The sequence below is a fragment of the Eumetopias jubatus genome, unplaced genomic scaffold (assembly GCF_037043125.1).
Source record: "Eumetopias jubatus isolate StellerSeaLion01/CBP00866 unplaced genomic scaffold, mEumJub1_p1.0 scaffold_1, whole genome shotgun sequence".
Taxonomy (NCBI): Eukaryota; Metazoa; Chordata; class Mammalia; order Carnivora; family Otariidae; genus Eumetopias; species Eumetopias jubatus.
In genome coordinates this window covers 171,596,656-171,611,484 of record NW_028274807.1, presented here as the reverse complement: position 1 = coordinate 171,611,484, position 14,829 = coordinate 171,596,656, and positions in this window count along the sequence as shown.

Genomic DNA, 14,829 nt, shown 5'->3' with positions numbered 1-14,829 from the left:
CACCGCGTCAGCAGAAACCTGATCCCCGGGGAAGCTTGGCACGGCCACGGGATCGCTCGGCCCCCAGAATAGGGCCTGGCAGCGGGCGCCGGGCAGCCCCCGCCCCGCACCCCCACCCCTCGCGCCCAGCAGGAAGGAATCCAGGCGCTCTCCCGCAGGGGTGGGGTAGGGAGCTGGATTTAGGCAGGGCATTGGGACAAGGGCCTAATTAACTACAAGCTAGAAGCTTCCCACGGGTCATCGCTCGTTAATGAAGGCTAACAAGCTAGAAGCACCATTATGGGTAGTAGTATAACTCGCGTTTTGGAGAGAAATAAAAGCGGGCTCAGAGAGGGGAGGTAATTTGCCCAAAGTCACACAGCTTCCGAGTTGCTAAACCATTAGTGGGTTGGTGAATATGTTGCACTGTGGCTCTCCTTAATGGGATCCAAGGTGAATGCTTTCAGAGTTCGGTTGTTAATAATAATGATGATAATAATAATAATCATCATCATCATCGCAACAGAACTACCACTACTGTTAACAACAAACCCATTTGAGGCACTTACAATTTGCCAGGCACTCTTCAAAGCGCTCCCATACAATAATTTAATTCTTGCAGCAACTCCATGAGATAGATATAATTATTAATCCCCTTATATATGGTTTTAAAAAACATAGGCACAGAGAGGTTAAGTAACTTACATAAGGTCACACAGCTCTAGTGGTGAAGTGAATTCAAACCTAGGCAGTTTGGCTCCAGAGTCTATGTGCTTAGCTATGAAATCACATTGCCCTTCTAGTTAAATGATAGTAATAATAATAAAAGTAAAAGTGGTAATAATTACAGGTGTTACTACCATATTTTGAGTACTTTCCCTGTGCCATGCACTTTATTAAGCACTTTGTGTGAATTATCTCTATTTCCTCTAGCAACTGTGATAGATAACAGATATTAATATGCCCATTTTACAGATGATACAACTGGAGCTCAGAGAGAGGAAATGCTTCATCTGAGGTGACACATCATTTAAAGACAGCGTCATGCCCTTTCTCTGGTATGGAACTGCTTCTAAACCGAGCTGCTGTTGGGCTTGGACATGCATGAGCTCATTTAATTCTCAAAATAGCCCTATGGAGTAGGTACTATGCTCCCCAGTGGGCAAATGAGATAACTGACACTCAGAGTAAAGTTATTTGCCCACCTCTTTGCTGCCTTACAAATGCCCCCACACACCATCCTGCAGCAAAAAATGGGCCCATTCTCTAATTAAAGAACTAACCCCACAGGCATTTGGGGTCACATGGGGAGGCCCTAGAGACTGACTGTGCTGAGAACCAGAATCTGGGTTTGAGGAAATTCTATGTCATATTTTCTGGGGTGGGACTAGGGGTACTCACATCTCTCTTCAGGTTAGGAGAGGGACAGGTAAAGGGGCCTGAGGGAGGAGCTGCATGTGGACCACTCAGGTCAAAGCAACTCTGCTGGAGGGAGGGAGGGAGGGACAGAGGGAGGCAGACACTGAGTTCCATGCTCTCTTGCTGGAAGGGAACCTGGCAGGCTCAGAGATCTGGCCACTGTAGCTGCTGTCTCTCTCAGCTTCCTTCAGCCCACCCGAACCCTGGTCCATGTCCCCAGCCCTTGGCTGATGAGGGGTAAGCAAGAAGCCATTTTGCTTGGGGGCATGGGCTGAGTATCTCAGGTGGGAGCTTGCCTTGCTCAGTCCTCTAGAGCCCAATGCAAGGCCCAAAGAGACAGAATGTGTTGAGTTCCCAAGCACTCTCATATAACGACTCTGTGTTAACAGGATCGGCGTGTTCTTCTGAGACCCAGAATTCCCAGAGGTGCCACGTGGCATGGAGGGTGGGGAGGCTCTGGGCTTCTCACTGCTTCTTCAACTGGAGCAGCTTCCTTTTTCCTTTTTCCTCTGTCTTATGTCTTGTAATGATTTGTTTGAACAAGAGTTCTACTGCTAAAAACATCCCACACACATTTGGAAGGCACCAAACTATAGCCCCTTCCTCAGGCATGGCCTTCACATTCCCTGCCTCTTTCTCTAGGATCCTGAGGAAGGCTGAGGCCACTCAAAGCCACCTCCACCCCCTCAACCCAGCACCACCCCCCTGTTTATCCCAAGCCATCTGTTTGGCCCAACTACCACAGCGGAACATGAGCCGGGCGAAGCCTCTCCCATTGGCTATGGAAGCCACTGACATGCTTGTCTCGAGGCTGGGCCATCCAGTCTTGTGATGTGGCTGGACTGGGGCCCAGGTTTCTTCTGGTATAGATGGGACCCTCCCTTCCCGGAGGAATCTTAGTAAAGACACTGAGGTGGGACATCAGGGAATGAATCACCAGGCTGGTAGGTAGTGGGGTCAGCCTCAGACTGAGGCCAAAGTGATGGGGACAGCCAGCGTCTGTTCCTCCAAAGTCTCAGCCCTGCTCTCTGTGTCTCCCACCCACCTTTGAGAAGGAGAAAGGGAAGAAACATGCTTATTTATTTGTTTGAAGGGCAAATGCTTTTTTTGAAGTCGCGTTATGAATGGCACATGGAGATTGGGATTATGCAAGGGTCTCTGGGGAATTCAAGTGGAGGGGTGGGAGGAGGAGGGAAAAGTACTCTCCAGAAAATAAAAAAAAAAAGTGTTTCTTAAAGTTTTAAATACAATATCTAATATTTTTGTGTCTTCTTCTTACTATGGAGAATTTAAAACATATATAAAAGTAGACAGAAACAACAAAAAGAAAAATGACCCAATTTAAAAATAGGCAGAGGACTCGAATAGACATTCCTCTAAAGAAGATAGACAAATGGCCAAGAAGCACATGAAAAGATGCTCAACATCATTAGTCATCAGGGAAATGCAAATCAAAACCACAGTGAGATATCACTTCACACCCACTAGGACGGCTGTAATGAAGAAAAAACAAAACGGAAAATAACAAGTGTTGTCGAGGATATGGAGAAATTGGAATCTTCATACGTTGCCAGTGGGAATGTAGAATGGTCCAGCTGCTTGGGAACACTTAAGTGGCTCCTCAAAAAGCTAAATATAGAATTACCATAGAACCCTGCAATCCCACACCTAGGTGTATATACCCTGAAGAGTTGAAAGCAAGTACTCCAGCAAGTACACAAGCATGCATATTCACAATAGCCAAAATATGGAAACAGCTCAAGCGTTCATCGATGGACGACTGGATACACAAAACGTGCCATGTGTATATATACACAGACACATATAGATATTAGACTAAAAAGCAATGGAGTGCTGATATATTTTACAGTATGGATGAATCTTGAAAACATTATACTCAGTGAAAGAAGCCCGACACAAAAAGTTGCATAGTGGATGATTCCATTTATATGAAATCTTGAGAATAACACATTGACCGAACACAGATTTGTGGTCTCCAGGGGCTGGAGGGAGGAAGAAATGGGGGAAAAGTACTGAATGGGTACAGTGGTTTCAGTTTGAAGTGATGGAACTATTTTAGAACCAGATAGAGGTGGTAGTTGCATAAGTTTATGAATGTGCTCAGTGCCTCCGAATTGTTCACTTTAAAATGGTTTTAATTTGGGGATGGCTGGGGGGCTCAAGCGGCTGCCTTTGGGCTCAGGTCATGATCCCAGGGTCCTGGGATCGAGCCCCGCATCGGGCTCCCTGCTCAGCGAGAAGCCTACTTCTCCCTCTCCCACTCTCCCTGCTTGTGTTCCCTCTCTCGCTGTCTCTCTGTGTTAAAAAAAAGAAAAAATACCCAGCGTAGCATAATAAACCCTCTTTGTACCAGTTGCTTGGGTTTAATAATCATCAACTCATGCTCAGTTTCATCTATAATATATGTACTGATCTGCCTCCCCTGCTCGTATATTATTTAGAAGCAAATCTGGACACCATATAGTTTCATTTATAAATATTTTAATATATACCTCTAAAAGGTAAGCAATCTTTAAAAATTACAATAGCATTATCACACCTAAGACAATTTAACGATACTGGAAGCCAATTTTTGTTTATTTTTATTTTTTTATAAAATTTGATTAAAAAATAGTATTTCAAACTGTACAGTCACCAGAAGTTCATGGTTACCAAAAATGCACACATTTCACTTGCTGTCTCCTGGAAGGCAATTTTTAAAGACTAATTTTCTGAGAACAAGTACAGAATAGTTTCAAAATCTAAAAGCACGGAAACGATCAGTGAAAAAAAATTTTCTCCTGTCCCGATTCATCCTCTTTCATCCAGTCCCTCTCCTCACAAAAGTCACCATGAGTAGGCCGCTAGGCACTGTTTTAACTTATTTTAGAGCTTATTTATATTTATGCGTGCAAATAGGAATGTTCACTATCATTTGTAGTCTTTTCTCATACAAAAATAACATGCTATGTACACCATTCTGCACTTATTTTTCAATTACTATATCTTGGCAGCTATCCCCATGAATACATAGAAAGGCTTTTAATTCTTTTTCACAACTGTATAGTATATTATTGTATCTACTATCATTTATTTGACCAGTTCCTTATGATGGACATTTGGGTTATTTCTGATCTTGGGCAATTATCAACAGGGCTGCAATGACTAATTTTATAGATGCATCATTTTGCATGTGTACAACAAGACTTTTGGGGTAAACTCCCAGAAGTGGGATTGCTGGGTCCGTAGCATGAGCATCTGTCATTATGATGGGTATTACCAAAGCTGTCGTCCATGGGGCTGTGACAGTTCGTATTCCTTTAGCAACCCAGCAGAGTTGCCTGTCTGGGAAGTAGTTTGCAAGAGATGTTGCAAGCCTTGGAACGTGTACATCTTCAGACCAAGAGATTCTACTTTTAGGAGTTATTCTAAGGGAGTTGTGAATCAGGTTTTCAAAGATTTAGCTACAAGGATGAACATCTGTGTGTCATAGTAAAAAAAAAATAATAACAATTAGAAAAATGACCTACAGAAGACTGGTTGAGTGAGTAATTTATGGTATGTGTAAATGCTGGAATACTACATAGTCATGAAAAAGTATGTGGGGAAAGTATATTAATTATTATTTATTTCTTGTTAAGGGGGGAAAAGTAGGTCACAAAACAGTATCTTCAGAATGATCCAATTTTTAAAATAAAGAATAGCATCTATACTTTTAAGTTTTCTCTTTCTCTTCCTCAGTTTCCACTCCTGTAAAATGAGGGCAATAATAATCGGCTCACTGAGTTGCTCTAAGGATTAATTAATTGTCTGAGATGCTTAGAACAGTATCTGGCCCAGAGGAAGTTCTGTGTTGGGGTTAGTGAAAATCACCATTATTCTTATCATTATTAATTGTATTAGAATTGCATAAGAGAGGGGCGCCTGGGTGGCTCAGTCAGTTAAGCGTCTGCCTTTGGCTCAGGTCATGATCCCAGGGTCCTGGGATTGAGCCCTGCATCAGGCTCCCTGCTCCGTGGGAAGCCTGCTTCTCCCTCCCCCCCTCCCCCTGCATGTGTTCCCTCTCTCGCTGTGTCTCTCTCTGTCAAATAAATAAATAAAATCTTAAAAAAAAAAAAGGAATTGCATAAGAGAAAGGTCTGGCAGACAGTATAACAAAATTTTAACCATCTTAGCAGGACTTACAGTGATTATTACTTTGAGAATTTTTGCTTTTCTGTATTTTCTTTTTTCTTTTTTTTAAATAATGAACATGTGTCGTTTCTGTAATATATATCATGAAGTGCAAAAGAAAAAAAAAGGACAAGAATGGAATAATGGAATTCTTCTGAGGTAGTCTTGGAAATCTGCACTCAGTAGAGCCCCAGAATGATGTGGAAAGGAAAGGCAGGAGGTTTTTTTGGCTTGTCAGCTCAGCCTTGGGTAGGATCAGCTCTGCACAGTAGGAAGAAGGCAACTCCCTCGGACAGTCAACTGCAAGGAAGGGAGAGGCTCTCCCTGCCCACGTGCACAAGCTTTTAACGGGACTTTCACAATTAGAGCTATGACAAAAGGTACAAATACACACAGTGGCCAGTCTAGAGTCTTAAGATAGGGGTCCACCTCCTACACTGCTGTGTCCCTAGCACCTCTCCTAAAAGAGAGCAAAAATTCAGCCAATGTTTCCTGCATGAACAAGTGAACCCAGGCTCCTCTGGGTGACTTGGTGAACATTCTTTCACCTTCCTGAAACTCAGTCTCCTCCACCACTAAATGGGGATATTAGTGATCTTGTAGAAACCGTTGTGAGGATGAAAAGAAAGATCTGTACGTAGATTAAATAGCACCTGGCCCAAATCGGGCAGATGGCAGGTGCCCAAGCATTTGTGGAATAAATATATGGAAAGAACGAAGGGCACTGATAGGAGCTTATTCACATTAAAGTGCAAATGACTGATGACATTCTTTCCTGAGAGAAGCTTTGTAGGGGACAAAGGGAGAAGCTGGGAGACATCTAGCATATACCCCAGACTCTGTGCTAAGTACTGTACTAGGCACTATGTTGTGTAATTTCCATTTTGCATGTACAGAAATTGAGACTCAGTGAGATCAAATGACTTACCCAAGGTCACATGGCAGGCAGATGGCACAGCCAGGATTTAAGCCAACATATGACTCAAAAGTCCTTGCCAAAGAGCCTTGGATGACAACATGGACGATGTCCTGAGGAGTGAAGAGGTTCTGGGGCATCCACCAGAGACAAGCTGCACTCTGTGCCTGGTGCCGAATTACCCAAAAGGCAGGTGCACTAAGGGACCTGGGAAAGCAGCCCTGGCTCCCTCCCATGGCCCCCCAACACTGGAAAATAATTTCTTTTTGATATTTCCGAAAAAACCATTGAGAGAATCTCATGAAGCCAATCAAGACCTTATTGGGTTTTTCTACATGTATTTTGTTTAGTGTTGTTTTCTGTTTGAATTTCTTATGGGGAGGGAGCACCATGACATTTATGCCTCAGAATATTAGGACTTAATTCTCCCTGGGGTCTTAGGACCTCTCCAGACCTTCCCCAGCGCGGACATACTATGCCACCCTCCAAGAGTTTAGGAGGGGCTGTGAGGAGGGACCCCCCACCCTGCTTCCCTAGGGGCTCCTGAGGCCGCATTCGGGTGTTTCCCGGGCAGTGGCCTGGTCTCCCCTGACCCGTGGATTCCCATGGACCAGCCCTTCAGACAAGGCGCTCACTGTCCAGGCATGTTCCCAGCCACCGGCTCGAGTCTGAGCCAGCCCAGGCCTGTTGCAATGAGTCAGCCTTTCACTGGGGAAAAACGTGGTGACTGGCCGGCAAGTCATTTTTTCCAGCTTGGCCGTGGTCCTGGGCTGGGTTTTGGGAGGGCTTCTTTTTTCCCTTTGGGATTCTACTGCCTAGGGCATGCTCCCAGGGGGTCCTGGGAAGCATGGGAGCTGGAATTCTTATGCTGGGGGTAGGTTGAGTTGCTTCAATGGAGCAGGATGAAGGTGTCCTTCCCCTACACGAGAGAATGAGAGAACGTGGAGGCCACCAAGATTGTATCTGCATCTCCTACACAGGTGAGCCCAGAATGGCTGCTGGGGAAGGGGTGTACACAGCGAAGTCCATCCTGCCACCCTCTGCAGGTCGTGGTGGCACAGCCCCCCCAGGGACCTGGAGTTTGGGGCATTCTTGGCCTCTTACCAACTAGAATGCTTTCCCAAAGATGCTGCTGCCGAGGGCCCCCAGAATCTTAAAACAAGCACCGTTACCTTCCATGAACCTGCCCCCACCCCCAGCTCAGTGCCAGGGGTTGGGTTTCAGAGCTGTTCACTTTACCGTCCCTTCTGACTCACCTCCAGCTTCCCTGAGGTTTGCACAGCTGCTGACAGGGATTCTTCCAGTGTAACTGGGGGAGGGAGAGGCAACGACCATTATTAGTCAAAGGTGAGAAGGGTGTGTGCAGGTGGGGTTTTGGCCCTTGGTGGCTCATGGAGCAAATTCTTTCTCTCTGCCTCTGAGGCTCTGACCTCCTCATCATTTTTGTGATTCGCAAGGACTAACCTCTCTCACTAGACCATTCATTCAGGCCAGATATTTGCTGATACCCTTTCCTGATTCTGGGCTTTGGGGGTATAGCAGTGCACGGAACAGTCATGTTCCTGTCTTTGTGGAGAGTCTGAGGGGGGGACACAGGTACTTGCCAGATAATTACATAAGCAGATACCAACAGTCCACGACAAATATGAAGGAAGAGTATGCAAGAGAAGGCATCAGGGCCTGGTGTCAGAGAAGGCTCGCCTGAGACAGAACAGATAAGGAGGAGCTGTCTGGGGGAAGTTGGAGTGAGGAAGAGGGTGAGAATGGTGCTTGTTACGGGGTGAACTGTGTCCCCCTGCCCTGAAAGAGATGTTGGAGTTCTAACACCCCAATATCTCAGAGTGTGACCTTATTTGGAAACAGGGTCTTTACAGAGGTAAGCAAGTTAACCTTTCTTGAGGTCGTTAGGATGGGCCTTCATCCAATAAGGTGTCCTTATACAAAGGGGCCATGTGGACACCGAGACAGATATGATACAGGGAGGAGGCCATGTGAGGACGAAGGCAGAGATCAGAGGGCCGCATCTATTAGCGAAGGAGCGCCAAAGGTGGCCAGCAATTCACCAGAGGCCGGGGGAGAGACCAGGAGCAGATTCTCCCTCGAAGCCCTCAGAAGGACCCACCCCTGCCAACGACACCTTGATTCTGGACTTTCTGGCCCCCACAACTTGAGAACATAAATTTCTGCTAATCTGTGGTCCTCTGTTACAGCAGCCCCAGCAAACCAATACAGCGTTCCACGCGGAGGAAGCCACAAGTGGGAAAGCCTGGAAGGTGAGGGGGGTGAGGCAAACTTCAGAAAGCAAGCCACCCTGGTGGGAAGGCAGAGTCACAAATCCCTTTATCTCTAATGAGAGGAAAGGGGGTCAGTGAGGGCAACTATACAAATGATCAAAAGAATAAGCACCTTGAAGATGGAGAGAACAAATGAGATAAGCCCGCGGAGGCAGCAAGTGACTGGGCTAGGTGGAGGTTTTCTTATGGGGATGAGGGCTGGAGCCTTAACCCTAGGAGAGAGAGAAATCTATCAAAAATCACAGGGCAGGAGACCTGGAGTCTAGTTGGAGCTGTGTGACCTTGGGCAAATTGCTGTCTCTGTGTCTTAGTTCTTCCATCTCTTTCCTTATCTGGGACATTCCATGACCATGTGACTAGCAGTGTGCCTGATGTTGCCACCCTGTGAGTGACCGGCAGGGTGAGAGGGAAGAGAGAAGAATGAAAATAGTATCCAACATCATTTTTGTTCTTAGGGAGCTTGTAGTCTACTTGGGGAAACGACATTCGTTTAGGCCAGTAGACAATAAAGTGTGAAGTGTGGTAAGAAGAAAACATCAGATATTCTCAGGGGCTGAAGTGGGGGTTTCCCTCATGGTGGGGGCAGGAGGGGGGTCCTGATACCTGGGAAAAGGCCCCCTGGTGGCCACATCTGTGCTGTGCAACTCCATCTCTCCCTCCCCCTCCCCCCATAGTTGATTGATCCAGGGAATAAACACATGACCCAAGCTGGACCAATCAGGGTCTTTCTCTGGGATTTTGGAGGCAGGGCAGAAGTCTTGGATCTAGGGAAGAAAATTCCGTTTCTCTCTAAAGAAATAGGATGCTTTGGTGGCCATGTTTCCTGCCCCATAGAAGGGGCCGGTTTGTGGGAATGAAGCTGACAGGCAAAGACAAGATGGGAGAGATGGAAAGACAGAGAGAGAGAGAGAGAGAGATAGACAGAGCAAGGGAAAGCCCTTCTGTTGTCCCAAGGGCTGGCTGCACTTCTGCTTTTCCTGGGCTTACATGAGTTACTCCCAGATTCATCATCCCACATTTCTCCTTTTGGCCTCGGCTACTAGAGAATAAGAACAATGTGTATCTTATTTATTGAGAGTTTACTATATGCCAGGCACTCTTCTAACGCTTTGTGGGTATTCATTTAGCTGACTGTGACCCAGCCTGATGAGGTTGGTACCGTATGCCCATTTTAGAGATGAGAGGGCTGAGGCTGAGAGAGTAAGTGGGTAAATTACCACTTACCTGGAAGCGGGTAGGCTACAACTGTCAGAGCGATGTCGAGCCCTCTGGCTCCCATTGGCCCATACTGCCTATTTTTGAATGAATGAGTGAAAGCACACCAGCTAGCTACAGACACACACATACACCTGTGTTTTAGGGGAGCTTGCAGCGGAGAAGAGCAGATGGGGAGGAAAGCCGCCGACAAGTAGTGAAGCCTGAGCAACTTAAACTCCAGAAAGATTCCCAAAGAAGTGAAGTATGAATGAGCCTCAAACATGAGCTGGACTTCTGAATGTCACAAGGAAATAGGGACACTTAGGTCTGGAATCTCCTTCTTTTTTGGAAGATTTTATTTATTTATTTATTTATTTATTTATTTATTTATTTGAGAGTGAGAGAGAGCGCGAGTGGGGGAACGGAGAGGGATAAGCAAACTCTGCACTGAGTGCCGCGCCCAATGTGGAGCTCATCTCAGGACCCCGAGATCATGACCTGAGCCAAAAGCAAGAGTCAGGTGCTCAACCAACTGAGCCACCCAGGTGCCCCTGGAATCTCCTTCTTAAATCAACAGAATAATTGCTTTCATGAATTGAGAGCGTTCTCTGTGGCCTGCACCCTTCCTACCTTATCTTCTGAGTCATCTCATCCTCTCGTGTTAGAGGCTTGTCTAATCACCCTCTGGATGGCTCCCCCTCTCCCTGCCCCCCACCTTGCAGTCTACAACAAGGTCAGCTTCATTGGCTGTTCTTTTCAAAGCCATGCAATCTTCCTTGATAATGACCAACGTTTCTAAGGCAAAAATTGGCAAATACTTATGACACCCACAGGCTTCACAAGCTGAGGACAGGAAGCCCAGGACTCCGACCTGTGAGTTGGACTAGATCCATGGATGAGAGAGGATGAGGCAGAGTGGGAATGGCAGAGCCCAGGGCGGTCACTTTATCTGCTGGCCATCTTCGCTGGGGGACTAGATTTCACTCACTATCTCCCCTGGTGATCTCTCCAGCACCCACTTCACCCTGGTGTGGCAACGCGCTGCTTATTGGCTTTGAGGCCAGGCCAACCAGACAAGAAAAGGCACATCCCAGTTTCAAAGGGCTGCTGCAGACCAGGGCGCTGGGCAGAGGCTGGTGCCCCCACGGCGAATCTGGCTGCATCGGGATCGAGCTGGTGCGAGGCAGGACGGGGCGCTGCCCTGAGGGCTCAAGGGGTTTCCAAGTTGCCAACAGGAGATTTGACGGAAATTCATTTTCCAGACAGCCTCATCTTTCAGGAGAACAACCTCTGGGGTCTTTTGGGGGAGTCTCAGGGATAAAATCCTTTTGCAGAAAAATGGCCCTTAAAAAATGCACCCCCACTCTTAGACACATGAACTCTTAAATAACTTTGGAGCATTTTCTTTGTTCCTGGTACTATGCTAAGCACTCTATTCACAGAACCTCTCTTAATTAATCCTCAGGACACCTCATGCAGAGATGATTCCCCTCATTACATGTCCTGGGGAAAACTGAGGTTCAGATTTTTTGGAGGTCATATAGCTAATAAGTGACAGAGCCAGGGGTCAAACTCAAATCTGACTTCAAATTCCTTGCTCTTAACCAGAGGGCTATGTTGGAACCTATTAGGCACACATTTCACTGAAACCTAGATGTTTCCCTCTTGTCCCTTCACCCAACTCGTAGTTCTTAAGGACCCACTATTGTGTGGTGGGTACAGTTTTAGATGCTGGGGATAGAGCAGTACTTAAATAAAACAGACACAAACCCCCGCCATCATGGAGCATAAAATACATCAACAAAATTGAAAAGCAGCATTATAAGTCAGGGATCATCGCTCTACTTGGTAGATGAAGTAACTGAGACAGGTGTTCATTATTGTCTGCGTAACCCCCAAATCCCTTCCTTCGTGCTTTGTTGTCCAACAAATATTCTTTGACAACCTACTAGGGGTCAGGCACTGTGCTAGGCAGTGGGGCCCCGGGGTCACCAAAACGGATGCGGTCCCTGCTCTCATGGCATCTACATTCCTGTCAGATTGCTCAGTCTTCCTAACCTGTAGCTGCTACTGCCAGGACAAGGAACTGTACTGGCTTCGGCCCTGAGGCTGTTTCTCAGAAAAACCTGAAGCAGAAGGGGCAAGGCCAGCCGCGTGTGAACTAACAAAGTCGGTACAAGTGCTGGGGACCGTAGATGCCCTTTGTTCTCCCTCTCTGGATGGTGACCCCTGACCCAAGGTTTGTTGGAAGGAACTCTAGGGGAGAAGTCATAGCCCTGGGTCTTAACCAGCTGCCTGGCTTTGAGCCAGTCATCTAAACAATCCAAGGCTCATCCCTCATCTATAAAATGGAAAGAAGCCCTTGACCTAGCGGCAGACTTGCAAGATGGTGATGAAGTCAAATGAAATAATGGCTCCATGAGCATTTTTTTAAAAAGATTTAATTTATTTGAGGGGCACCTGGGTGGCTCAGTCGGTTAAGTGTCTGCCTTCGGCTCAGGTCATGATCCCAGGACCCTGGGATAGAGTCCCATGTCGGGCTCTCTGCTCAGCGGGGAGTCAGCTTCTCCCTCTCACTCTTCCTCTGTGCTCTCCGTGTCTCTCTCTCTCTCTCAAATAAATAAGTAAAATCTTTTAAATAAAATCCTTAAAACAGATTTTATTTATTTGAGAGAGAGCACAAGCCGGCAAGGGGGGTGTGGGGGAGGGGAGAGGGGGGAAGGGGCAGAGGGAGAGGGAGAAGCAGGCTCCCCGCTGAGCAGAAATCCCCACATGGGGCTCAATCCCAGGACCCTGGGATCATGACCTGAGCTGAAGGCAGCCACTTCATCAACTGAGCCACCCAGGCGCACCCTCCATGAGCATTTTTGGATTTTTCTTCTGAGTCCTACATTCTACGCTAGTGTCTTCCAGTCCTTCACTTCCTGTTACTACAATGCTTCAGAAAGGATCTTAGAACGTCATTCCCATGGAGGTATAAATAACTTACAGGCTTTCAAGTCTTACCTCTCCCAGGCCTAGAGCCTTTCTCATTAAAGAAAAACTGATTCTGGACAAAATGGAGTAACAGGGGCCAGATCTACTCTCCCACCTGAAACAACTAAAAAGTGCCTTAACTGTGTCCTGACAAAACTCGATAATATTTATAAGAGTGAAAAAATATCCAGTACCCAACAAGGTAAAATTCCCCACGTCTGTCATCCATTCAAAAGAATTTCCAGTGGCAATATCTTGGGCAAGAATATTAGCCCCCCGAGGGCAGGGATTTTTGTCTGTTTTATTCCCGAGGTCCTAGAAAAGTGCCTGACACATCATAGGCATGCAATAACTCCTTGCTGAATAATGAATGAATGACAGGGGATGTCAGGCATCAGTGAGCATAATGTCAAGTCCAGGCAGGGGTCACCTCCGGAGTCCTAGAACCCACCCGGTGCTTACAGCCTGCCCAACAGATACGGTCCTCAAATCAGCCCACGCATGGGAGAGGAGACCCTCTGAACAGTGACAGCCTTTAGGGAGAGGGAACCTCTGCCACAAGAGCCCCATCATCACGTCATCACATAGGGAGGAAAAGGAAAGCTTTTACTCAGTGATAACCATCGCTGTGAACTCCTCCCCACGGCACCCCCTCCCTGCAAGCCCCCGCCTGTTTACTGGAAGACGCGACCCTGTGTTCTACATCCTGAGCACTGAGAGATTTCATCACCGGCTCAAGGCAAGACAGAGAAGCTGGGTGTCAAGGTGATAAATCGTGTCAGATTTGGGATGGTTGGGGTGCTGTGGGGGGTGGCGCATATGTCGAATGAGTCTGCTCGTTCTTGTGTTAATCCTTTCATTCTGCACGAATTGATTTGGGTCATGCCTCATGTGTGCATGGGGCCTCCAGAGACAAAAGTGAAAACAGTGGTGATGAAAATAATCATAAAAGTCATATTTTCTGAATGATTACTTCAAAAGGCAATGTGTTGGCATGGTCAGGAGCGTGGCTGTAAGCCAGTCTACTTGGGTTCTTAATTTCAGCGTCTTACCAGCACTGTGACTCTGGGCAAGTTACCGAAACTCTCTGAGACTCCATCTCCTTGTCTCTAAAATGGGGTTGTTGTAACTAAATGAGTTAATACATTTAAAGCTCTTTGAACAGTATCTGCTATTTGTTTGCCTGGCATCCCATTAGACACTTTCCAGCCCTATGCTGGGGCGGCCGGTGTGGTGCTGGTGGTGGGGTCGGGGAGAGGGGTGGGGAGGGTTGGTATTGCAGTCATGAGCTCTGAGTTGGAAGCTGGGCACCCGTTTTCCTACTCTGTGACCTTGGGCAGGTACTTACCTTCTGGGAACTTCCTTTCTCTCACCTGGCAGGGGATGCAAAGTAAACTCTACGAGGGTGGAGAATTCTGTTTGTTCACTCCTATCTCCTCAGGGTCTTCAACTGTGCCTGGCTTAATAAATACCTCTTGAATATTTGGATGAATATACCATAATCAGGTTCAGCAGCATCATTTGTAGGGCCCAGGGTAAAACGAAAATGTGGGGTCCCTCAATGAAAAATCAAGACTTTCAAGATGGCGATGGCTGAGTATAAAACCAAGTCGGGGCCCTTTGAAGTACGGGGTGGCCTTGTGTGACTGCACGGGCCACACGCCCCTGGAGTTGGCTCTGACAATAGCTCTCCCATGTTGTTGATACGAGGATGAAGTGCGTTAATGCCTGTAAAGCAATGAGCATATGCTCGGCCCAGAGCAGGCTCTCAATATGTGCCGATATTCCTCCTGTCCTAATTTGTGTTCACCCACGTCCCTATGAGAGCACACGGGTACTACCCCACTTCCCAGGGCAGGGAAGGGGGGCTTGGAG